The sequence below is a fragment of the Dermochelys coriacea genome, chromosome 3 (genome assembly GCF_009764565.3).
Source record: "Dermochelys coriacea isolate rDerCor1 chromosome 3, rDerCor1.pri.v4, whole genome shotgun sequence".
In the NCBI taxonomy this organism is placed as follows: domain Eukaryota; kingdom Metazoa; phylum Chordata; order Testudines; family Dermochelyidae; genus Dermochelys; species Dermochelys coriacea.
In genome coordinates this window covers 209,569,414-209,596,552 of record NC_050070.1, presented here as the reverse complement: position 1 = coordinate 209,596,552, position 27,139 = coordinate 209,569,414, and the positions used below count along the sequence as shown (strand labels likewise).

General features: G+C 44.0%; 1 long non-coding RNA gene across 2 annotated transcripts in view; it reads right to left on the bottom strand.

The window, feature by feature from the left end:
* The window catches only part of LOC122459686, a 69,600-nt gene that overhangs the window by 19,659 nt on the left and 22,802 nt on the right, over nt 1-27,139 (bottom strand). Inside the window, exons 2-3 of one of the 2 annotated variants that reach the window (XR_006280529.1) lie at nt 7,780-7,902; nt 1,564-1,652 (exon numbers count right to left, since the gene is read on the bottom strand). This is a non-coding gene — a long non-coding RNA (uncharacterized LOC122459686). Of the gene's footprint in view, nt 1-1,563; nt 1,653-7,779; nt 7,903-27,139 lie in introns of those variants that run through there. The other variant, XR_006280528.1, reaches the window with a different exon arrangement.

Sequence of the window (27,139 nt, the reverse complement as noted above, 5' to 3'; positions counted from 1 at the left end):
AGGAGCCGGGGTCTGGTGGGTGGGATCCAGCAGCTGTGGCTGCAGGGAAATGGACCAATCAACTGTGGGTGCAGGGGAGGGACCAATCGGGGCTCTTTCACAGCTGCAACATCTGCTATGCAAAGTCCCGGACATTGCCTGTTATTTGAGAAATCCACCCAGACAGAAGGCAGAGAATCGAAATAGAGGTGATGTCCATGAAAACCCAGATGCATGGAAACCCTGTGCTATCAGGTTAGGGACCAAAAGAATTGGAGAACAATTGTTTTTTCCTGTGACAGTGCAAGTCAGGTCGTCAAGGAATCTGTTTTTTTAGTAGTTATGAGCCAGGTCCCACTCTGATCCTGCCCCCACCCAGTGCATTGCCACTGAAATACAGAGGGATTGGATGGGATGGAATTCAGAAGAGGATTCGAGCCCTTAATCTGAGACACAGAGAGAGAGAAGCCAGTTTAAGGGGTTTATATTTCGTATGATATACCCATGTGAAACGCCCACTACTGTTATAAACCACACACACATAAACTGAGTGGAAGATAGACCTCTTAGTTTATGCACACTCCTTTCAGTGGGCACCTGCAGGGGTACAGAGTTAGTAGAAGTACAGAGTGGAGAATTACAACAGCCATACTCTGGCCCCCAGGAAGTTGGCCAGGGAGGAAAGTGGGCATCCAGACCTCTGCTGGGTGAGAGCACATGGAAAGCTGGGGAAAAGCCAGGAGCCAATGGCTGCTGAGGACATTCAGCATCTCCCAGAGGTGTGCAGCACCTGGCAGCATCACACACGAAAGGGGGCTTGACCACATCGTCTCAAAAGCGTACGTGGGTCCAGTGTCAAATGCTGCTAGCAATGGTTAAAGGGACTCCAGCAGCACGTTCAAGGATGAAGAAACCACACAACGTGGTATGTGGAGAACAGAAGCTGTGTCTGGTGTGGAGAGTGGGTGCCGAGGACTCCCTGTGTAGGTGAAATAGTTGAGTTTGTGTTGGAACAGAGCATTGGGTAGCAGCTGAGCTCTGCTTCCTAGGAGCTGTGGCTTGGGGTTAGGGTTGAAATATCAGAGGTGAAAGCAGCGGCCTGTAGAAGACATGTTCTGCTGGGTAAATATCCTGATGTCTGTCTGCCTGCTCCACCTCTCTGCACCCCCACAGGGCTATTCTGTTGAGTTTTCTCAGTTTGTCCCATCAGGCCCCAATCCTGCAAAGCCTGACACAAGTGCTGAACCTTACGCATGGAGAGGCATTGAACAGAAGCGAGGGGCCATGTTCACAATACATAAAGCTAAGCATGGATGTGTCTGCATTGCAATAAAAAACCCATGGCAGCGAGTCTCAGAGCCCAGCTCCGCTGCCTTAGGCTGCGGGGCTAAAAACAGCAGTATAGACGTTCGGACACAGGCTGGGGCCCACACTCTGAGACCCTTCCCCCTCATGGGGTCTCAGAGCCTGGGCTCCAACCTGAACCCGAACATCTACACTGCAATCATATAGCCCCACAGCCTGAGCCCAGCAAGCCTAAGTCAGCTGACCCTGGCCAGCCGGGTCTTTTATTGAGCAGACATACCTCACATGTCTAACTCTGCTGTTGGAGACCCTGATCCTGCACATTCACCTTAGAGCAGTGACCACATATTCATTTGTGTTCTGCCTGCCTGCAAAAAATATATGCATCATAAAGGAGAATGAAGTAACAAATAATAGTGACCAGTGAGTATTGCTCATATCAGCTAGCTTGGGTTGGGTCACTAATCCAAAGTTATAAAAAGCAGCAAGATCACTTTCCAAATGAAGAACACTAAAAACCCATTTCTTGTCATAGAAATGAGAAGTTCTTGCTGTTGCTACTTTCCTAGTGGTTGTTGGTCTACAAAACTATGAGCCCAGAAGGAGCACCGCACACGCCCAAATGAAAGCGGTGACTTTTTCCAGTTGCACAGGCAAGCTAATGCAACTCTTCTTCCTCATTCCCAGTCAATGATGATGTTTTGGAATAAGGAAGGCAGTAATGTTGATTTTCAATAAGTCTTCGAGTGCTGGGAAAGTTCCAGAAGACTGGAAGAAAGCAAATGTTGTGCCAATATTTTGAAAGGGTAAACGGGATGGTCCAGTTAATTATAGGTCTAAAGCTTGACATTGATCACAGGCAAGATAATGGACTGGCTTATATGGGACACGATTAATAAAGAATTAAAGGAGGGTTATGTAATTAATGCAAATCAACATGTGTCCTATCAAACTAACTTGACTTTTTTTTTTTTTAAAGGAGATAACAACTTTGGTTCATAAAGATATTAGTGCTGATGTAAGAGACGTAGACGTCTGTAGGAGGTTGACTTGGTGTCACACAACATTCTGATTAAAAAACTAGAACAATATAAAATTATCATGGCCCACATTAAATGGACTAAACACTAGTTAACAAATGGGTCTCAAAATGAAATGGGAACTCATCATTGAACTGGTTTGTTTCCAGAGGGGGCCCACAAGGGTCTGTTCTTGGCCCCATACGATTTAACTTTTTTATCAATGACCTGGAAGAAAACATAAAATCATCACCAATAAAGTTTTTAGATGACACAAAAATTGGAGGAGTGGTAAACAATGAAGAAGACAGGTCACTGATACAGAGTGATCTGGATTGCTTGGGAAACGGTGTGAGCAAACAATATGCTTTAAGATACAGCTAAATGTATGCATCTCGGAACAAAGAATATAACCCCATGCTTACCGGGGGGGGGGGGAGGCTCTATCCTGGGAAGCAGTGACTCTGAAAAAGATTTGGGGGTCGTGCCGGATAATCAGCTGAACGTGAGCTCCCATTGTGACACTGTGGCCAATGTGATCCTGGGAGGCATAAACAGGGGAATTTGGAATAGGGACAGAGAGCTGATTTTACCTCTGTGTTTGGCACTGGTGCAACTGCTGCTGGAGTCCTGTGTCCAGTTCTGGTGCCCACAATCCAAGAAGGATGTTGATAAATTGGAAATGGTTCAGAGAAGAGCCACGAGAATGATCAAAGGATTAGAAAACCTGCCTTATAGAGACAGACTCAAAGAGCTCAATCTATTTATCTTAACAAAGAAAAAATTCAGGGATGATTCAATGACAGTCAAAAAGTATTTATATGGGGAACAAATATTTAATAATGGGCCCTTCAATCTAGCAGAGAAATCCAATGGCTGGAAGTTGAAGCTAGACAAATTCAGACTGACCAAGAAGGCATACATTTAACTGTCAGAGTAACTAACCACTGGAATGATTTGTCAAAGATTGTGATGGATTCTCCATCACTGACAATTTTTAAATCATGACTGGATGTTTTCCTAAAAGCTCTGTTCCGGGAATTATTCTGGGGAAGTTCTCAGGCCTGAGAGAAACAGCAGGTCGGATTAGATGATCACAGTGGTCCCTCCTGACATTGGAATCTATGTCTCTGTTCTGGATTTCAGTGGAACTGCTGGATGCTCAGCACATTTGACAACCAGGCCCTTTATTTAGGGGCTCAGTTAACCCAGCCTAGCAGGAAACTCTCCTACCAAAGAGAAGCAGCAAAGATGGTGAGACTCGGACACTTGTTAACTAACCTGATGGTGAATTCTAGTGCAGACGCTACATAAATATTCCAGGACACCAATGTCTGCTGTTAATTATGTTTAACCCTTAAACTGCCTTTGCATCCTGTTAAACCTAACACTAGAATTCACCATCATGTTACTTAACATATGTTTATTAACCCACGTGAAAACATGACTAAAAATCCAAGTGTCAACACATTCAAAGAGATCAGAACTTCAAAGCTTAACTGGGCCATTTAAATATTAACGCAAATAAGTACAGGCACATTTTTTCTCTTTTGTTTATACAAAGCAAGAAAATTAAATGCAGAAGCTACACTAACACACAGAGATCTGCGCAGTAAGTGCACAAGGTAAAGGGCCAGATTCACAAAAGGGACCTCGACTCAGCATAGCAACCACTGACATTGAGGAGCCCTGCCGCCCACTGGAAGCCAGTTGGGTGCCCAGGTGCCCTTCACAATGCACAGGGAGAGAGAGGTCCTTAAGAATGGGATTCACAAAAGCCAGCCAGCCGGGAGTCACCTGCGCTTGCCAATAGGAGATGTCAAGGAGGAGAGTGTGGCCTAAGCCCCGACCCTCAAAGGGAGTTCAGTGCCTAAATCCAGGTTGGAGGGAGGAACCTCTCTTTGTTCGGGGTTCACAGCCTGAACCTTGTCCTGGAGCGAAGTTCCTAAGCTACGTCAGGCCTTTCCTGCAAAAAACCAAGGCCATGGCAGTGCCTTCCTTGTACCCAATAGCCCAGTGGTTAGAGCACCCATCTGGGAGATGGGAGACCAGGGCTCTGATTCCCAGTCTGCCTGATTCAGAGCAGGGGCTTAAGCCCAGATTTCCCAGCTCCCAGAGAGTGCCCTAATCCCTGGGCTAGTGGGTGTTCTAAGGTAGCGCTCTCTCTCTCTCTCTCTCCTGTTAAAGTTGCTTTACTTTTCAATAAAATCCTTAAGCACTCATTGGGCCAGAGAGATCATGAGTTTGACTCGATAGCCTAGTGAGCAGGGCACTCACTTAGGAGACCCAGATTTGAGTCCCTATCTGCTGGCTTTCTCTTCTGCTTTCTCCTGGTGTTGCGCCTCTCTTTCTATCTCTCACACACACACACCTGACAAACAACCCCCTAGTTCCCGTGATTGCAATCAGGGAACTCCTCAGACCACACAGCTGATCTCTGATCAGGCTTTGCCATGCAGCCCCATGCCCAACAATCATTACATAAAGGGGCATTTAATTGCCTGGTTTCACCCACATAGTTGTTATTGGTGCATTAAGTGCACCGGATGAGGTACACCACATGTTGTGATAGGCATGGGCAGGATCCATGGGTGAAACCAGAAGATCACTAAGTTCTCAAATGAACTCATGCAAAAAAAATGATAAAAGACACAAACACCACATCATCTGTGGGCGAACAACCTTTCACAAAACCATCACTCCTCTCAGTCCTTATTGTTAAAGGAAACCTGCCCAATACCTTTAAAAGACAAGCCTGGAAACTTAAATTAATAGCTTTGCTAGACATTAGAAATCATGGACTCAGTACAGACACTGGATTTATGGTTTATTACAACAATCTGTAACCAACTAACCACCACCACCACACACACACACTTTTTTGTTCTGTGACTGCAGAAATGTTAATTTTCCACTTCCCCTTGAATGGTCTTTCATTGTATGTGTTAACTACTTATATACTAAACAATCTGTTCCACTTTGAATTGGCTGTGTCACTCTGAGTACCTTTCCCAGACCCAAATAAGAGCTCTGTGTAGCTCAAAAGCTTCTCTCTCAACAACAAAAGCAGGTCCAATAAAAGATATTACCTCACCCACCTTGTGTCTCTAATATCCTGGGACCAATATGACTCCAACCACACTACAAACAACAATAGAATTATCAGACACATACATGAACATAATTTGTTGGGGGAAGAATCAACATTTCCTTGGCTTTTGTAAAGGGAAATCATGCCTCACCAATCTATTAGAATTCTTTGAGGGTGTCAGCAAGTAGGTAGGCAACGGTGATCAAGTTGATACAGTGTACTGGGATTTTCAGAAAGCCTTTGACAAGGTCCCTCACCAAAGGCTCTTAAGCAAAGTAAGGATTCATGGGATAAGAGGGAAGGTCTCCTCATGGATCAGTAACTGGTTAAAAGATAGGAAACAATGGGTAGAAATAAATGTTCAGTTTTCAGAATGGAGAGAGGCAAATAGTGGTGTACCCCAGGGGTCTGTACTGGGACCAGTCCTATTCAACGTATTCATAAATTATCTGGAAAAGGGGGTAAACAGTGAGGTAGAAAAGTTTGCAGATGATACTAAATTACTCAGGATAGTTAAGTCCAAAGCTGACTGTGAAGAGTGAGAGACTGTAAGACTGCAAAGAGACTGAGATCCACAAAACTTGGTGACAAAACAGCAGTTGAAATTTAATGTTGATAAATGCAAACTGCAGTTTTCCTTGCACATTAGGGGTAAAACAATCCTAAATATACATATAAAATGATGTGGTCTAAATTAGCTGTTACTACTCAGGAAAGAAATCTTGGAGTCATGATGGATAGTTCTCTGAAAACATCTGCTCAGTGTGCAGTGGCAATCAAAAAAACTAACAGAATTTTAGGAACCATTGGGAAAGGGATAGAAAAGCCAGAAAATATTATATTGCCACTATACAGATCTACAGTATGCCCACACCTTGAACGCTGTGTGCAGATTTGGTCTCCCCATCTCAAATATATATATTAGAATTGGGAAAGGTTCAGAGAAGAACAACAAAAATGATTAGGGGTATGGAACAGCTTCCATATGAGGAGAAGTTAAAAAGACTGGGACCGTTCAGCTTAGAAAAGAGACGACCAAGGGGGAATACGATAGAAGTCTATAAAATCATGACTGGCGTGGAGAAAATAAATAGGGAAGTGTTATTTATCCCTTCACATAACACAAGAGCCAAGGGTCATCCAGTGAAATTAATAGGCAGCAGGTTTAAACAAACACAAGGAAGTAATTTGTCACACAACGCACAGTCAACCAGTGGAATTCGTTGCCAGCGGATGTTGTGAAGGCCAAAAGTATAACTGGGTTCAAAAAAGAATTAGCTAAGTTCCCAGAGGATAGATCCATCAATGGCTAGTAGCCAAGATGGTCAGGAACATGAGCCCTTGCTCTCAGTGTCCCTAAACCTCTGACTTCCAGAAGCTAGGAGTGGACAAGAAGGGATGGATCACTGGATAATTGCACTGTTCTATTCATTCCTTCTGAAGTATCTGGCACTGGCCAGTGTCAGAAGACAGGACACTGGGCTAGATGGACCATTGGTCTGACCCCCCCTATGGCCATTCTTATGTTCTCTCCTAACCAGCCATACATCAGCACGAGAGCCAGGCAGAATCGGACCCAGTATGTTTACTGCCCCGAGGAATCCCAGCAGGGCTGGTAGTAAGAGGTCACAGAATGGAGTCACAAATGGATGACACCAAGGCCTGGTCTACACCTAATACTTAGGTTGACCTGGCTAGATTGTTTGTGGGTGTGAAAGACATAGTTGGCTGACCTAAGGATATGTCTACACTTAAAACACTACAGTTGTGTTGCTGTAGCACTTCAGTGTAGACACTACCTGCACCAACAGGAGGGCTTCTCCTGCCTGAGTAGGTAATCCCCCTCCTTGAGAGGTGGTAGCTAAGTCGGTGGAAGAATTCTTCCATTAGCCTAGCGCTGTCTACACTGGGTCTAGGTCTCTCAGGTGTGTGGATTTTTCACACCCCTGAGAGATGTAGCTAGACCACTGTAAAATCCTAGTGTAGATCAGGCCTGAGCTTTGGTATAGACACCGCTGGCTGAGAGAGGAATTCTTCTGTCAACCTTGCTACCGCTTCTCAGGGAGGTGGATTTACTACGGTGATGGAAAACCCCCTTCTCTCTCTGTAGCCAAAGTCCATACTCCAGCGGTTCAGGCACTGATGACCCTCTCCCCCACTTTTAGGGAATTTCCGTCGCTCCTGAGTATGGACATACCCTAAGTAAAGTGCTCTTCATGGCAGGTTCATTAAACAAATGTCAGACACAGAGCACAGTGTAGCAAAGAGAAGCAGCAGAAGTCAATGCAAGCACAGGCTGGCTTTCCAGTCTATCAGCAAAGGATCAACATGTCCTCCTGAGACAGAGCCCAGAAGGAATCTGAACATTAACAGAAAGTGCCTCACCTTTCAGGTAAACTGGAGAAACACCCATAAGATCTGTGTTCAGGGTTGACAAAGGTAAGAGAATTATTATTGATGATATGCAAGTGTCTCCTTGTGTCCCTCAGTCAGAGACAACCTAGAGACCTAGAATGGGAACAGAAAAATACATGTTGAACACAGGATTGCAAAGCCCCTTGCAAACACACACATATTGTATTCATGGGAAAGTAGAACAAGCAGTGATGCATACAGCTCTTGTGTAACTACAAGAGGGCAAAATTTTTGGACCACAACTTTTTTTCAGTCAAAAATGTAGATTTGGATTGACCAAAAGATTTCACAAATTGGTGTTGATTTTGCCAAATTGTTTCAGTCAGAAAAAACCTAAAAAGAAAAATGCCCAAACCCCAAAACATTATGTTTTGACATTTTCAAAATGAAACATTTTGGTTTTTCAATTCAAAACTACTTTGTTTTTAAATATTCTTTAATTTTTTCAATTATTTTTAAATTGAAATGCTCAAAATAGAAAAGAAACATTTCATTCAACCTGAAACAAAATTTTCGGGGTTTTGTTGGGAGGGGTTTTTTACCTTTTCAAATAGCTGAAAAATAATTAAAAAAAAATCTGTTTCCATTCAACATGAACAATATTTTCCCCAGCAAACCAAAAGTCTGTTATTCACCTCGCTCTATTTGTTATCCTGTGCCAGGCAAGCACGGTAATGAAAGGAGCCCTGAGCATAGCAGAAAACTACGCAAGGTAAGGGAGTTCCCTCATTCATGTTGGCCCAATCTTGTCCCAATAAAGTGAATGGCAAAATTCCCGTTAAACTTCAGTGGTGAATTAATCTCACCTATATAAAGGTTCATATTTAATACCAAAATGGTGACATTTACAGACAGATATAATTCCATCCAACCAGTCATAAGCAGAGCTGTTTAAAAAATAGCTTCCTCCTCACCCCATGGAAAATTTTAACAAATAGGAAAAAATCTTTTTAGTCAACATTTTTGGGAGGGAGGGGAAAAACTCAAAACCAAAAAGTTTCAGCCAAAAACCAAGAACTTTTCCATTTTCACGTGTTTGATTTTTCGATGAAAACTCAAAAATTTCTGTGAAAAAAAGATATTTTTGCCAAAAAAATTCAACTTGTCAAAAACCCAATTTTCCTTTGAAAAATGGATTTTGCCAGTAACTTTTCAACCTGTCCTAATCATAAACATCAGGCAGTTAGTTGAGCCTTTGCCTAAGTCCAGAGACTATTTATAATGTAAGATGAGGACAGCTGTTCAAAGAAACAACTGACTCTGGCAAAGTTTAGACACACTGTATTATTATTTGGTTTGAACTAAATTATACTCAAAAAGTACAAGGCAAAAATAAAGAACATATCTTCAGTTATGAAGTGTTTTTCACCATAATTTTGTGCCTAGTTTCATATTAAGATCAAAAGACCAGTTAAATGAGTCAAAAAGAAAAACACAGAAGACAGTAAACAGCTCATAAATTTTTAAAAAAATGACAAACTGCCAGACAGTAATTTAGATCCTTTCTGAGCCTAACAAAACTGTATAATACTCAAGTAACACATTGGATGCTGGTAGTTTTTTGGAAGTGTCATTTTACATAATGTTAAATTATCAAAGCTATCATGATGCAAGCCTGCTCACTGTGCAGGAACCCCATGCAAATTTAAAGTAATTCCTTGCCTTCCCTTGCCTTGCCAAAACAGGCTGTCTTATCAGTACACAATTGCAACAATCTTCTACACATCTTGCAACTTGTTCCTGAGTGCACTGCCACTGCAAGTCTTTGCAAGAGACAGAAATGTATTGTAAATGGGCTGTGTGAAATACAACCATCACAGTGCCCATGATAAACTGTGAAAACCATCCCACTGTGTTATTCATGTTTTGGTTTTCTTATGGGTGCAGGCTTTGTAACTGGAACTGTACAGAACGCTGACACATGGATTTCTGGGCCTAAAACGGATTTAAAACACTAGGCTCAGTGACTCATTCATGTGGGATGAACAAATAGATTGTGAGGGCAGAAGCTCTTGTTTAAACACAACGCAGTAGCAGCATGGAGTTGTGCTCAAACAAGTGCTTTCATGGTTGTGGTGAGATTATACAGTTCAACTGTTGGATCAAACTCTTAAGATAAAAGGGACAGTCTTTATGTGAGCACCGGGATCAGGTCTGGATTCCATAGTTTTGATAGGACAAGGGTGCCACACCCTTTGAGATGGGATGCACAGGGGCTACTTACACATCTCCCATGGGATACCACTGGCATCATCGCATCCACCGACCAGCAGACCCTGAGATCTCCTACCTAATGTTTCCCCCCAACCAGGACATTTGGTCTAGAGCTGGGCAAAATTTTTCAACCAAAAATGTTTTTGGTGAGGGTGAAAAATGCAGATTCTGCAACTCCAATTCATGTTGATTTCACCAAATTGCTTGGATTGAAAAAACCCCCAAGGCCCCCAAAATGTTTCATTTCTATATTTCTGAAGCAAGACTTTTCATTTGGGAATTTCCTTTAATTTTTGTTTTTAAACATTTTGAAAATGTTAAAAGAAACGCTCAAAATTTAAAAAAAACAAACCCAATAATGCAATTTTTTGGAATTGCCAACAAACCAAATAATGCGTTATTCACCCAGCTCTAATTTGGTTCCATCATGGAGAGTGACAAACCAAGTGGATTTGGAAAGAATCTCTATGAAGAGAGGGAATGGGGGAAAGTGTTAACATTGAGAATTGCCTGATTTTTGGATGACAAAATTTGCTGTGCTCTGGGTCCAATTCTGCAATTTTCAAGCAAAATTCTCAGTGATTACAGAATTGGGCCTTAATTCTTTTTCCCTTACACAAAATACCCTCCCTGCACTCAGCAAAAAAATCTTTTTTTAACCCCCACTTTCTGTAGAAGAAACCCCGCAATGTGAGGTGACACTGCATGGAACACCCTGTTTACTGTTGCCACAGTTCCTTTATGCGCATCACAGTAAAAGGTGATGAGAAAACCATGGCTATAGGATCCATGCTGCCAACAAATACTTCTTTTAAGGGAGGAGCTTGCTGGGAATCTAAACTCAAAGCCCCACATCCTTCCTCCCACATCACCCCAGCCTCCAGCTGGAGTAGGAGGAAGAATCTGTGCCCTTCCACCTGCTGATGGCAGCAAATGTATTCAAGCAGTCACCATGCTCCATGGCCTTAGCATGCCCGCTGCGTGGGAGGCAGTTGACAATTGCTCTGCACAGTTAGTAGATTCACCTGCCCCTCTACACACATTGGCACATGGAGCTTCTGGTGAGCTGGGTGTCACCGCACACAGCCGTGGGAACGCCCTGCAACGTTTTCTCTCCTCCCCACAAGCCTGAACTAGAGAGATTTCACTGCATCTAGGGCATGGTACAGCTTTGGGGGGGAGGGGAGAGGATCTGGCCCCAAAGGAAGGATCGCTGAGATGCCTCCATTTAACCCTTAAGAGAAGAAGCCCTCATGCTTTACCATGAGATCATCAATCGACTGTAGTTTTCCTCTAAAAGTCCCAGGCTCTGATTCTCCATTGCCCTGCTGTGTGCAGTCAGTAGCACCAATGCAAAGGGAACGTCTCAGATCAGAACCAGTGTAAAAGGCTACACAAGTCACAAGGCAATGGAGAATTGGGCACTCGGTCTCTGATGTGGAAATCACAGGGACCTTGCACTTGCCATAACAGAAAACACCGGTTCTTAACCCTTGCGTCTGCTCAGTTTATCAACACACAAATCTGGCAGGCTCTCAAGTACTGTAGGTTCTCTGCTGGATTCATCCTTGTGCACTGTGCAACAGCAGCAATGGATGGTTTTCAAAGGAAAGACTGATTTTTCTTTGCATTCTTCAAAGCAAAATGAAGGGCTCCATGCACCCTCACTCCCTCAATTCAAGAGCCAGCGAAGTATGGGCCACAGTCAGAGCCACTGGCTTATACCCCCCAATCACCACTCCAAAGCCCTGTTCACACCTGGATACGCGGTTTACTTTTAGAACACGTTAGCTGACATGATTTAGCTAAGGTGATGTAAAAGCCTTGTGTAAACAGGACATGTTGTGTTGTGGCATGTGGTAGCTGGCTGAGCAGCAGCCTAGATCCCTTGCTAGCATTCCCCTGGTCCTGTCTACTGGCAGGGTTTTAAAACATCTTAGTTAAAATGTATTTTTCAAACTTGTTTGTGAATACATCTTTTATTCTGGTGTGACTAGGCCCCAAGGCACATAGGCCCCGATCCTGCAAACACTTGTGCATGTGCTTAACTTCAAGCATACGAGTACCACCATTGGCCCTCAGTCCAGGCCTAAGTTAGTTTCAGCATTGACAGCAAATTGCAAATCTGAATGACCAACAGCTAACCTTACATAGAGACAGAGAGTGCAACCAAACAAAACACGGCTGACATCAGTAAAGAAGGGAAAACTGAAGCAAAACCATCTTATTGGCCTCAAGCTGTGACAGCTCACAAGCTATCGTGCTGCAGGGAGAACTGCAAAAAAAGGAGAGCCATATTTGCAATACCAGCCCTAACAATAGGCCCTGGTGTGGGGGACTCCAATATTAAAGTCATTAGTATTCACGAGGCTTTATTATTGTTATTTATTTCACTGCATCTAGGGCACACTGCAGAGCTTGAGGATCTACATCTGGCCCTTCAAACGTTTTAATCTGGCCCTCGAGCTCCTGCTGGGGAGCGTGGTCGGGGGCTTGTTCTGCACAGCTCCTGGAAGCAGCAGCACGTACCCTCTCCAGCTCCTACATGTAGGGGCAGTCAGGGGGTGCCACACCCTGCCCCCGCCCCAAGCACCGCCCCTGCAGCTCCCATTGGCCAGCAAATGGGGCCAATGGGAGCTGCAGGGGCAGCGCCTGAGGACAGGGCAGCACGCAGAGCTACCTGGCCGCACCTCTGCATAGGAGCCGGGGGGGGGGACATACCACTGCTTCCAGGAGCTGCTTGAGGTAAGCGCCGCCTGGAGCCTCCACTCCTCACCTCCTCCCACCCCAGCCCTGATCCCCCTCCCGCACTCCAAACCCCTCTGTCCCACCCTCATGCACTCCAGAGCCCACACCCTCAGCCAGAGCCCTCACCTGCCCCTCCTGCACCCCTGCCCCAGTCTGGATCCCCATCCCGCACCCTGAACTCCTCATTTCTGGCTCCACCCCAGAACCCACACCCCCAGCCTGAGCTCTCATCCCCACCCACACCCCAACCCCCAATTTTGTGAGCATTCATGACCCGCCATGCAATTTCCATACCCAGATGTGGATCTCGGGCCAAAAAGTTTGTCTACCTCTGGACTAGCCTGACCTCTTGCATAACACAGGCCATAGGACTTCCCTGAATAATTCTTGTTTGAACAAGGCTGTACTAGGCACTCTACAAACTCAGAACAAAAATCATTCCCCGCACCAAAGATGTAACTTGAGACAACAGGTGGGTCTAAAGAGAAGGGGGAGAACAAGGAAACAACAAGACAATATCAACAAAGAAAATAACAGAACGCCACTAGCTGTTACCTTCAGCCCCCAGCTAAAATCTCTCCAGCGCATCATCAAAGATTTACAACCTATCCTTAAAAATGATCCCTCACTCTCACAGATCTTGGGAGAAAGACCAGTCCTTGCTTACAGACAGCCCCCCAACCTGAAGCAAATACTCACCAGCAACCACACAACAAAAACACTAACCCAGGAACCTATCCTTGCAACAAAGCCCGATGCCAACTCTGTCCACATATTTATTCAAGTGACACCATCATAGGTTGTTGCATCCAATGAAGTGAGCTGTAGCTCACGAAAGTTTATGCTCAAATAAATTTGTTAGTCTCTAAGGTGCCACAAGTATGCCTTTTCTTTTTTGCGAATACAGACTAACACGGCTGCTACTCTGAAACCCATCATAGGACCTAATCACATTAGCAATGCCATCAGGGGCTCATTCACCTGCACATCTACCAATGTGATATATTCCATCATGTGCCAGCAATGCCCCTCTGCCATGTACATTGGCCAAACCAGACAGTCTCTCCGCAAAAGAATAAATGGACATAAATCTGATATCAGGAATCATAACATTCAAAAACCGGTAGGAGAACACTCAGTGGCCACTCAGTAAAAGATTTAAAGGTGGCAATTTTGCAACAGAAAAGCTTCAAAAACAGACTCCAAGGCGAAACTGCTGAGCTTGAATTAATATGCAGACTAGATACCATTAACTTGGGTTTGAATAGAGACTGGGAGTGGCTGGGTCATTACACATATTGAATCTATTTCCTTAAGCTAAGTATCCTCACACCTTCTTGTCAACTGTCTAAATGGGCCATCTTAATTATCACTACAAAAGTTTTTATTTTTGTTTTTCCTCCTGCTGATAATAGCTTATCTTAACTAATTAGCCTCTCACAGTTTGTATGAAGAAAAGGAGTACTTGTGGTACCTTAGAGACTAACAAATTTATTAGAGCATAAGCTTTCGTGAGCTACAGCTCACAGTTTGTATGGTAACTTCCAACTTATCTATCTATCTTACTATATGTTCCATTCTATGCATCCGATGAAGTGAGCTGTAGCTCACGAAAGCTTATGCTCTAATAAACGTGTTAGTCTCTAAGGTGCCACAAGTACTTCTGTTCTTTTAATGAGACAATAGTGGTCAACACGATCAGCAGTGGTATCAGCACACCAGCAGCCTACCCACTGTCAAGTTTTTCTAAGCATTAATCATTAATAATGTATTAATTATTAAATTTGTTAGTCTCTAAGGTACCACAAGTACTCCTTTTCTTTTAATGTATTAATTGTTACATCTTCAAAAAGTAAAACAATAGAAAAGGTGGCAAGTCATTGTCTTCCCTGGCTAAGCTACTGTGACACTGAATTAGGTAAGTAAAAAGGCAGGTTTCCCAACATTGGGGGGTTGTGAAAATGTCAAGTCAGTCCAGTCAGTTCGAAAGAACATCTGGAAAACACATTTGTATTGCTAATAAAAAGAAAGTGTTTCAGAGTTGATGCCAATATACTTTGTTACTTCGGAGGTTTTTTTGTCTTTTCAGTTCCTGTTAAATGTGGGATCCCAGAGAGATGCATTTTCTCACTATTAGCAATCTCCAAAGGGACCCTGCTTGCCTTTTAGAGAGGCCACTGTCTGACAAGTACAGAAGACTGAAATGCAAAAATCAGTACAAATATAAACTAACTATGCTCCTGAGCACTGCGACCCAGAGACTTTGACTAGCCACACAGTGTTGCATTTCTTAGAGGCATGGTGCATTATTACATACATACCAGAAAATCTTCTACACAATGAAGATTGGTTTCAGAGTAGCAGCCGTGTTAGTCTATATTCGCAAAAAGAAAAGGAGTACTTGTGGCACCTTAGAGACTAACAAATTTATTAGAGCATAAGCTTTCGTGAGCTACAGCATCCGATGAAGCAAGCTGTAGCTCACGAAAGCTTATGCTCTAATAAATTTGTTAGTCTCTAAGGTGCCACAAGTACTCCTTTTCTTTTTACAATGAAGATTAAAACTGTACTCATGTCTTTTCAACTTAAATGAGAAATGTGATCTTTTAGAAGGATTCCCTGATAGCTTCATTGCTCTGAACGAATATTATTTAAAAATAATGCAGTTTCTTCCATGTTCTTTGCAGCAGAAATCCTGACAACACTTTCATTGCCCCACCTTAACTTACCTCTGCTAGACAAAAGCAGTAAGGATTGTGCTCCGCTTCATTTACCCTTCCCAGCACCTTGAGTTACTTACTACTAGAGCTCTCAGGACAGGGAGAGAGACGGACTCTTGAAAGCAATGTTAAATGTCCCTCATAAGAATGGCCCTACTGGGTCAGACCAAAGGTCCATCTAGCCCAGTATCCTGTCTTCCAACAGTGGCCAATGCCAGGTGCCCCAGAGGGAATGAACAGAACAGGTAATCATCAAGTGATCCATCCCGTCGCCCATTCCCAGCTTCCAGCAAACAGAGACTAGGGACACCATCCCTATCCATCCTGGCTAATAGCCATTAATGGACCTATCCTCCATGAATTTATCTAGTTCTTCTTTAAACCCTGTTATAGTCTTAGCATCATGACATCCTCTGGCAAGGAGTTCCACAGGTTGACTGTGCGTTGTGTGACAAAATACTTCCTTTTGTTTGTTTTAAACCTGCTCCCTATTAATTTAATTTGGTAGCCCCTAGTTCTTGTGTTATGAGGAGGAGTAAATAACACTTCCTTATCTACTTTCTCCACAACTGTCATGATTGTATAGATCTCTATCACATCCCCCCTTAGTGATCTCTTTTCCAAGCTGAAAAATCCCAGTCTTATTAATCTCTCCTCATACAGCAGATGTTCCATACCCATAATTTTATTGCTCTTTTCTAACTCCAATATATCTTTCTTGAGATGGGGCGACCACATCTGCACGCAGTATTCAAGATGTGGGTATACCATGGATTTATATAGAGGCAATAGGATATTTTCTGTTTTATTATCTATCCCTTTCTTAATGGTGCCCAACATTCTGTTCACTTTTTTGACTCTGCTACATATTGAGTGGATGTTTTCAGAGCACTATCCACACTGACACCAAGATCTTTCTTGAGAGGTAACAGCTAATTTAGACCCCATCATTTTATACGTATAGTTGGAATGATGCTTTCCAATGTGCATTACTTTGCATTTATCAACACTGAATTTCATCAGCCATTTTGTTGCCCAGTCACCCAGTTTTGTGAGATCCTTTTGTAGCTCTTCACAGTCTGCCTGGGGACTTAACTCTCTTGAGTAGTTTTGTATCATCTGCAAATTTTGCCACCTCACTGTTTACCCCTTTTCCCAGATCATTTATGAATATGTTAAATAGGACTGGGCCCAGTACAGACCCCTCAGTCTGTACACCCTGTATTTATGACAGGTTTCAGAGTAGCAGCCGTGTTAGTCTGTATTTGCAAAAAGAAAAGGAGTATTTGTGGCACCTTAGAGACAAACAAATTTATTAGAGCATAAGCTTTCGTGAGCTACAGCTTCATGCATCCGATGAAGTGAGCTGTAACTCACGAAAGCTTATGCTCTAATAAATTTGTTAGTCTCTAAGGTGCCACAAGTACTCCTACCCTGTATTTAGCCACCCATCACATGCCGTGCCCTCTCCATAATAATAATAATTAATGTCTAGCACCAACATAGCTCCAGTCCAGCAAAGCCCATGCTTGAGCCACCCCACTGAAGCCAGACCTACAGAAGAGCTCTGAGGAGCTTGAAAGCTTGTCTTCTCTCACCTACAGAAGTTGGTTCAATAAAAGATATTACCTCATCCACTGGGTTTCTCTAATATCCTGGCACTGATACAGCTACAACTACACTGCATACAAACTGCAAGAGATGCCAACCCAGTAAGCAGAGCAGATGTGACCTCCCCATCAAAGTTCAGAGCAACTGCACCCATATTCCCACCGTGGTCCCCTGAGGGCACCCACTCTAGGTTCCCAGCAACTCAGTCATCAACTCTCTTGGGCAAAGACCCATGTCTCTCTCCCTCCTGACTTGGGGTTTTCCAGGCTGCATAGTTCCCTGCCTACACTGTGATACCATCAGCAAGCCAGACCACCTAAAAGGCCAGCGTCTGCTCTTTGTTTTTTCTCCACAGGGTATGAACTGCTTAATGGCAACCAGTTATAAGTTACCCTCAGCTCTTTCTAAACAAGCATGTTTATTTTTATGGTGAACGCACTACAGAGAAAACATATTAAAATCAATAAAAGCACATATGTGCAGGGTAAAAAACTCTCCAGAGATCACCCCAACTCCTACCCCAGCTCTGGTAGTCCTTTAAAACCCACCGCTGGGTTTTTCACATGGTTGCCACTATCTCGGATTCAGAACCAGAGCCACCATGAATATTTCAGTCTCTCTTTTGTACATCTTGGGCCTTTGACCTGCGCCTCATGTAACAGGTGATCAACAGACAATGGCTCCCTTCTCAGGGTGTAGTTTCAAAAGGCTGGGTTTTTGAATAGCCGGAGATGGGGAATTTGCATTCACTTACCCCTTTTTGTTCCAAAAGTCCATTCTTGTCTGGCACATTGTTCAATATAGTCCTGTGAACGTCCAGGTCTCACATCTGTCACAACTCCCTGCTCCAGAGGTTACATACAATCCCAGCCCACAACAAACCATTCCGTTAACACAACAGACCCCGAAGATACTGTTACTTAATTCAATAAGATCTCCTGAGGACATGACAGGAAATTGCCATACGCGTCACACCAGACACCCTCACTGTTATTCGCTTAGCAGGTTCTCTCCCGTGTGTCGGGTCAGTCTGACGGCTGGCTTAGAACTGTCGCCCATATTTAACTTCGCCCAGCATTTCTTCAGCCTTACGCTTATCTGCTGGGTTGTCCTTGTGTGATCTGCCGCACGTCCTCACCGTAAAACAGTTTCATCGGTAACGGAGCAATGAAAATAAAGGGAGGGCAATAGAAACGCTAACATACACAAATGGATCTGTCCCGGGGTAGCCGCTCTTTGTGGGGAGCTAGGGCCCAGCCTGCCTTAGGAAGGAGATAACTGACTGCCCCGGGGGGCTGATTAGCAAAACAAGCATCTAGGCCTAAGAGAGATTGCCCAAGCTCAGTAAGAGAATCTCCAAAGGGAGACAGGAGGCTCCAGAGCTCTCAAGAGACGCCTGAGCCAGAGGACTGGCGAGGGAGTCACGACATGGTCTCTCTGGGGAACCTACCAGCATGGGTTGTCTGTAAGAGGAATTCCTGAAGAGGGCAGCCTCCTTATCAGAGGGCTTTACCAGAAGCCCAGCGTGGCCAGGATCACCCACTGTCCCTGAAGAAGAGTGACAGTGGACAGACCTCCTTGGACCCAAAACTGCAGAGAAGGACGTTTCTCCGGTTGAGGCAAGAGGCCTAACCCCAGGGACAGAGACTGGAACCAAGAGAACCCTGGAGGAAGAGTCTGGGTCAAGGTGAACACAGGACTCCGGAGGGGAGATATGGATTAAGAATGAGCTAGTGGTCCCACTGGGATGTTAGGGTGAAAGATTTGCTTATCTTCTGGGCTGGCTTTTCTGTTCATAAATGAGGCCCTCCACAAAGAGGTGCTCTTTAGCACTTAATGGGCTGTTCGGAATTGTTGATCCTTGATCTTCCCCTTGCTCAGGGTAAGGGCTCGTCTGCAACGCAACGCTCACCTGCAAGGGGACGGGCTGGAATGGTGACAGGATCTCAGAGCCTGCTTCAGACCTCTTGCTGCACCCCGGGCGGAGACTGAGCATTCAAGTGTGGAATAAAATTAAGAGGGAGGTAGACCCAAAAAGGGGCCCTGAACCAGCGACGGCTGCTCTGAAACCCAGTAAGCACCATCCTTGTTGTTGCCAATAATACTGAAGAGAATGATTGTGGCTCAAATTCATATGAAATCCATGGTTCAACTGCACTGGTCAAAAAATAGTAGGAAACCCAGGACTGTCTCCAAACTGTTATCTACCATGTTGCAGTATTACACTGAAAGCACATAGAGACTTGTTTCAAAACGAGAAACCATTCGCATCTATGGATCTGACTGGTGACAATCCAAGAGAGATTTTTTCAGTTGTGACTGGTGTAAGGATGGACCATGGCTTGTGCTGTGTAAAACAGGAAAGAAAGCCTTCTTCACAGAGTGCTGATTTGCCACAGTTAAGAAACTTAGCTTTTGTAAATGTGGAGATGATGCATTTGTTTCAATTGGCATGAATCATTGGAAGGATGGTCCTGGAAAACTAGACAGACATGAGAAACTGAATGACCAGAGGGACAGCATTTAGAAAGCGCATGCTTACATCAGCCAAGTGAATGTAGATGTTCAGCTACCACAAAACAAAGTTGAGCAAGCTACAAATTGCAGTTGTTTTTTGGAGTAAACTTAAGTGCATTTAGTATTTTATGAGGCAAGAGCTGGCGGTATGGGGGCATACAGATGAGGAAAGCAGTTTTCAAAAGCTATCTGAGCTTCTTTCAACGAACACATTGGACAAAGAAATTAAGCAAAGGCTGAAAAAGAAATGCCAGTATGCCTGACTCATCATTACCAATGAACAAATTAAAGAAGTGTAGCATTAGGTGTTTTCAAAACTTACGGACAAAGTCAAGCAGTCAGAAATATTTTCTGTTGTTATTGAAACCAGGGGTGTAAGTGGCCATGAACAACTCAGGTTTGCTGCATGCTTGGATGATGATAATTATGAGTCACAGAATAGTTTGTTGGGCTGCCCAATATCTCTGCTCATTAGACAGCCCTAACTCATTCAAACCCTGGTGTCAGACACGGCAGACAGCAAAACCACCACCTATCAAATCAATGCTGGACAAAGATCAAGCAATCTTCAACACACTGGAGGCTGTTGTCTTTGAAGGTGGAGAAACTGAAGCAGTGACTAAAGCCCCAGGACCAATGTCTCTTATGGATACATTTAGAAAGTTTGCTTTAGTGTATTTTCAGCTTGGGGGGGAGTAGCTTGAGTGTTGCAGTTAAAGCATGTAACTGCTGAGACTGCCCTGACTTTTGCATCCTGACCCTTCGCAAACACTTAAATAGTTTGTGTTTAGGCATGTGCTTTACTGAACTTTATACAGGCGGTTTGGATGCTTCAGAAGATGCAACTAACCCTCCTTCACTGCCAAAACAGATTCAACAGCTACCACGATGCACTGATGATACAATACGTGCATGTTTAAAACTCCTGAAGAATATTTTTGTAAACAATTCTTTCAACTGCTTGACATTTTGGGTGGGGCAAATGTGATTAATTGGGATTGTGTCCTCACATAGGGCACAGAAGATGACAAAATTTGAATCATTTGTATATTGTATATGATTCCCATGCGTTCTACAATTATACATTAGTGACAAAGTTATGGAGGATTTTCCTACCTTCTGAAAAAACTGAAGACCACGTTGCTGAAACAGAACTCCCAACGTTGCTTATAAATACTACAACTAGTAATAATAATAACCACCATCCTAATCACTGAGGATGCAAATCACGATGCAAAGCAACGTAGCCTCTACTGATATTGTAATCTTATATGGGTGTATTTTGGAATGTTTTCTCATGTGGGTTTTGTTTCCAAGGAGGTGTAAAATAAACAACTGGAAGTTATTTGACGTGGTAGCTGTGTCTAACACTGTAGCTTTGTGCCGTGATCACCAATTATTTCCATGTGACATGGCTGAAAGTATTTAGGTGTTTTATTCTTCCCCTTTAAGTGTTAAGCTATGTAGTAATACTTAAAAAGTAAACAGCCCCCCAAAAAAACATGTAAATGGATTGCATTGCGACTTTCTGCCTTTCCTTCACTTTCTTTTTAAGTTCTGTTTCATAATGTCTAGAGCTATAAATGATTTGAATATAGTTAAAAAAAGCCGCACTTTTTGCCAGTGCTTATTATTTATGGCTGTTTGAGACTGTGTTCATTTTGAGTGTTGTCTTTTCGGTGAGCCCTGGAGCGAGCAATGGGCAGCGTCTTATGGAATTAGCAATACAATCTGTATTTTGGCATTGCTTAAAGTATCTGACATAGCCTTGCTCTGTAGGTGTTGGAGGTGTTTTGATTGCTGGGCCTTTTGCGGCCCTTCTAGTGCCCAAGCACCTGTTTGTGGGTGTACATGTTCGTTGGCTGCACCGCTGTGTGGTTGTTATTTTTATCTGGTGATAATGCAAATGTACTTTTTTGGCATCAAACAGGGAGGACGTAACTCTAGTTGCTGGAGTCCATGATATTCATGCCCTTGTCGGAGGACAAGGTGCAGGGTTTTGTAACCTGACCCAGGGCAAGTGACTGGGGCAATGAAATAAAGTTGTCTCTTAACAGCACTCCTGTGCAGTGCAGCTTTATCATCCTTAGGAGAAATTGCCTAAGCCAGCTGTTCCTTACCCAAAATTGCCTAAGCCAGCTGTCCCTTACCCAAAATGCTGAGAGGGTTATGGTACAACCCACAATTATGCAATGCTTCTCCTGTCTGATAAAGACTGGAAATCTCGTTTGCTCTCAGTTATATTTAAAATGCTGTCTTCTTTTTTTCAGGAAGCCAAACAAAAAATGGGTTGGTGAGCACATGAATTGTTCTGAAGAGCAACAGCAGCCATCCCGTAACTACCCTGCTTCATGCTGACACACAAAGCAACTGCTTTCTTGTTAAGTAAAAACAAGTCAACATTCACAGCAAAACCATGAAAGAAAAACCACAAGTGACCTAACACTTCTGAGTCATTCCCCCTGCCTGGTACATTGTAATAGTCCTTTAAAACGCTCTGCCACCTGTAGCCTGCCCAGAACTGCTGATCAGCAATTCTTTTGTCTGTTTTAAACACCAGCATAATTATACACATGAACACTGCCCAGATGGCAGTAGCCTTGCTCAGCACACATTCATCCCTAAACCCTAATGACTAAGGCATGCTAGCAGAGACCCTCCCTCAATCCAGGATTGTGGGAAACTTCTTGCAAATACTTTTTTTTTTTTTGCAAGATAAACTGCACTGTGTCCATCAGCAAAGCATTCGAATAAGAGAGTCAGAGCCAGACCCTGAGCCCACTGAAGTCAGGGGAAAGACTCATGATTTCAATTGGCTTTGGATCAGGCTCTTGCTGAACAAGAGGGTTCCTTCTGCAAAACCATGTGGAAGTGCTTTTTCCCCAGTATTTTCTCAGAGTGCCAACACGAAGGACTTGATGCAAATGCCAAGAGGTTGCTAATGATCCTGAAACTTTTGACACTGTCTTATTGCTGTTTGTAATTTACAGTACATGAATGTACAGATGTTTCACTATGGAAAGTATTTTCAAAAAGGTCACATTTGGCAGCAATCTGTTTGGTAGGAGAAGTCCTACAATAATTTGGCTGCACTTTAAGTTGAAGGCTTTTCTGCTTTGATTTCAATTTCTATTTATTGATAGGAGCTTCTTGAATGGAACCCTCTGGCTTGTTCATGCAAGAGGTCAGATTTGGGTGATTCAGAGGGTCCCTTTCTATGAATCTATGAAACACTGGGAGAAGAAGTCTCCTTCCACAATAGTTTGTCTTCATCAATTGCTGTGCCTGCAAACTAACCTTGGAGGTAGGAAGCTATGCGTGATCTTTTAAAGATGTGGAAACTGAGGCATCGGGCCAGATTTTCAGAAGAGCTCAGGTGCAGATTTTTAAAAGCTCAGCACCCTCAATTGGGCCACATTTTCAAGAGCCCCAACCCCATTATGACACTCATGTACAGATTTTGTTTGTTTGGCTGCCGCGCTTTTCTGAAACTCTCCTGACTTCGTCTTCTGCAAAACCAGTAGACAGTGCTCCCTTGGTGTCTCTGCCATTGGGCTCAGCCCTCAGATTAACTCATTAATCGTGCTGCTCATGTCACAGGTTTTGCATTAAGAACAAAAATTATGTTGTTTTGACTTAGGGAAAAACCCACTGCTCAATTTAAGGAAAACCAGAAATGGTCTGGGGTAACAAGACGGGGCTGTGAGGCAGGACGCGCTGAGTTCTAATCGTGGCTCTGCTACTAACTCACTGCATAGCGTTGGGCAAGTTGCCACAACTCATCTTCTCCATCTGAAAAATCAGTTTACTGATGCTCACTTGCCTGCTCCCAGGGGTGCTTGTGGGGATTCAAATTCGCACAGTGTTTTGTGGGTGTTAAGATCACTAATAATAATGCCTTAACATAAGCAAACAAGGTGAGCAATATGGATATTTTTTTAGTGGGAAAAAAAAGGACTTCAATTGACAAAATCCCTGTTTAACTAGAATGGCAACCTGCAAATGGTATTTCTTGGCCTTCGTTCAGTCGAATCTATACTTCTCCTCTTGCATACTGAGGCACCACTCCAAAAGCAGGGTGAGATTTTTTCCTTCGAGCAAGCCTAGGGCCCCAAAACGATGGTGAGATTGAGAGTGGAAGAGGCAGAACTGCTCTGCGAATTATACCCCTGAAGGTGAATCGTTGTGTTGTGTATATCTGGAGCCAGACGGGACCTCTCCTCCACTGATTGTTCTCCCACCACGCTTCAGAAGATGGATGTTCCCCAGCTGAATGAGCCTTAGCCTCCAAGGGACAAACCGGCTCCTGAACGATCAGCCTCTAAGAGAGGACGATGGCGTTCTTTGCTGGACACTGTGCTGTGCTTCCAGAGGGCCAATTTATTGCCTCGTTTTACCTCTGCCACTTACCTGATTTTTCCACCTGACTGACTGACCTTATCCAAGTTTACACCATGCCTCTGGCCTTCATTGTCCCAACCCTCCCTCTGCCATCTGCACCCTTCTTCTACGCAGGAGTCCATCTTTGCCCTTAGCACCCCCCCGCCCTTCTCTCCTCCTTGTTATCACTCTCAGATATTCTGATTTAAACAAGATACAGCCAGGAGTTCCCCAGTTTAAAACTGTGGTAGGAAGCCGTTTTCACCTAGTGTAGAACATGGAGGTTGTTAAGAGCAGGTTAGGCAAACACCTGTCAGGAATGGTCCAGTTATTACGTAGTCCTGCCTTGAGTGCAGGGGAGTGGACTAGATGACCTATTGAGGTCTCTTCCAGTCCTATGCTTCCGTGACTCTATGATTTTCAAACACTTGTTTTAAACAAAAGTGCTCTCAGTTGACATTGGCCAGGCAAACTACATTCATCTTGTGCTAGCTGAAACCTTCCTAAACTCATGTTTAAAGATAGTTGCCTAAAATAAGTAAATGCAAGTGATAACAGGACCTGGTGTTGCATCATACAAACTCCATGAAGCCCTCTAGGGACTCGTCTGTTGCTATTGATTTTGTATGAAAAGCACTGATATAATGCGGTCATGGGCAGTAGTATGAAACCCTCTAGACAGAGACACACACACACACAGAGGTGAAATCCTGTCCTATTGAAGTCAGTAGGAGTTTTGCCATTGATATCAATGGGACCAGAATTTCATGCCAGGTTACCAAGACTAGCAGAGTAGCAAACCCACATCCCCATCTAAATCCAGACTTCTCTGAAAGCACCAATCAGACTCTAAGTCGTTGCACACCTGAGAAGGCCACATGGATACAATGGAATGACATTTCTAGAGAACTAAACTCAGGCATCAGAACAGACTGTTGGGGCCTCATCACTGGGAAGAGAGGGCTGATTTAGTCACTGTCCTAGAGAAACAGATTCCAGGTATTTCACGATTGTCAAGCAAAATGGCCTGTTTCCACTCTGGGTCCCAACGAGAGCTGGGAGTGGGACTTCCTAGTGTTGTCACTCACCCCACAAACATCCATTCCCAGCAAGAGAAAGTAAGAAGAGGGCCCTAACTGAGACTTGACATACTGCTTCACTAGACCTGGGGCCCAGCATCAACAAGTCTCGATCTCTTCTCCGACTGACATGCTCCTCTCAACAAAATGGACACCGATATTTTGGGCCTGCCGATCTGTGATGCCAGAAGACTCCAACCCTCCATACACATTTGGGAGTCGAGGGACCCCCAGAGTTTATCAAACATTGAGAGTCAGACCCAGGCAATCAGAGTGAACTCTCTCAGTTTAAATACTTGGTGCCGTTACCTTGGAGTCAATGGGGCCAGCTCCCCTGCTGGTGGAAATCAGAATCGCTCCATTGACTTTGACACTGACATCATCGGAGCTGTACAGGTTGACACCAGCTGAGGATCTGGCTCCTTATCCCTTGCCTGGCAGTTCTGCGTTGGACCCTCTCAGCAGGATGACCATTGCTCAGCACACACACCCCCACCAGAGTGCACTAGGCATTACTTGAACGTCCATCTGCCCTCACCTGGAGCCTGACCCTCTGCTCTTCAGAGCTACATTGCCCTTCCAGGGAGCCATGGGCTGAATCCTGTCCAAGTGACTCATCTATTTCCCAATCCATTAAATCAAGGACAATGAAAGCTCCACCCAGCCTGAAGTCACACCGGGACTGGACAGTTTCTAGTACTAGGCTAGTTTGAACTCTGATAAGACAATGCTACTGGTTTAATGTTGCCTGACACTAATAGGGCTATATTTTCAAGACAGCTGAGGGCCAGATTTCGGGCTGCTCAGCACCCTGGAAACAGGTTCCCAAAGAGCTTAGATCCTAGCAGCTCCCCTGGGGACATTTCAGAAGAGATTTTTCTGGCCCTGATGGGGGTTGTCATAAACAGAGGGAAGGGTAGGAATAAATCCCTTCTGGGCAGCTGTATTGAATCGCTTTACCTGTAAGGGGTTAAGAAGCTCAAATAACCTAGTTGGCACCTGACCAGAAGGACCGATGAGGAAAGAAGATACTTTCAAATCTGGGGGGAGGTTTTGTTTGTGGCTCTCTTTTTTTGTTCCCTTTCCAAACAGAGAGAGAGAGAGACCAGGAAGGTACAACATCTCCTGAAAACGTACCATATATGAAATATATATATATGAAATGATCCATATAAAATTACAAAAATTGTAAGAAAGATACGGAAATGTGTTCGGTTATCTTTTGTTTCGGCTTGTGAATTTTCCTATGCTACAAAGGTAGTTTTATTCTGGTTTTTGTAACTGTGAAGCTGAGTCCAGAGGGGAGTCCTCTGTGTTTTAAATCTTTTTATTACCCTGTAAACTTACCTTCCATCCTGATTTTGCAGGTGTGATTTTTTTACTTTGTCTTTATAATAAAGTTTTTCTTTTAAGAACCTGATTGATTTTAGTGTCCTACAAATAAAGGGTTTGGTCTGTGCTCATATTGCTAACCAATTGGTTGGTATATTATTCTCAAGTCTCCCCAGGCAAGGGGATGAAGGGTCTTGGGGGGATAGGGATTCCAAGTGACCCGTCCCTGAATTTTTGTGTAAATCACTTGGTGGTGGCAGCAATACCATCCAAGGACAAGGAAAGGAATTTGTGCCTTGGGGAAGTTTCTAACCTAAACTGGTAGAATATAAACTTAGGGAGTCTTTCATGCGGGTCCCCACATCTGTACCACAGAGTTCAGAGTGGGGAGGGAGCCCTTTCAGAAATTCTGACCAGAGTGTCTGATTTGGTTTTTGCTAAAGGTCCCAAGTGCAGCCTTGATCTTACACTTGGAGCAAATACTTTCTCAGGAGCTTCTGCTTCCAGTGCTGGTCCTCCCTTTGGTCTGTGCTTTGGTCAAGCCAAAAGACATCAAGGCAGGATTAGAAGGTCAGGAGGGTGCAGCACCAAGAGGCACTAAAGACCCTACATTGAAAATCTATTTCAGGCCTCCCTGTGCCTGTGAATTGCTTGTTCCACATTCCGTCCGCATGTGCACTGACCAGCACTCCTTCCACCCATTCCCGCCCCTGCCCTACCTTCTCCATC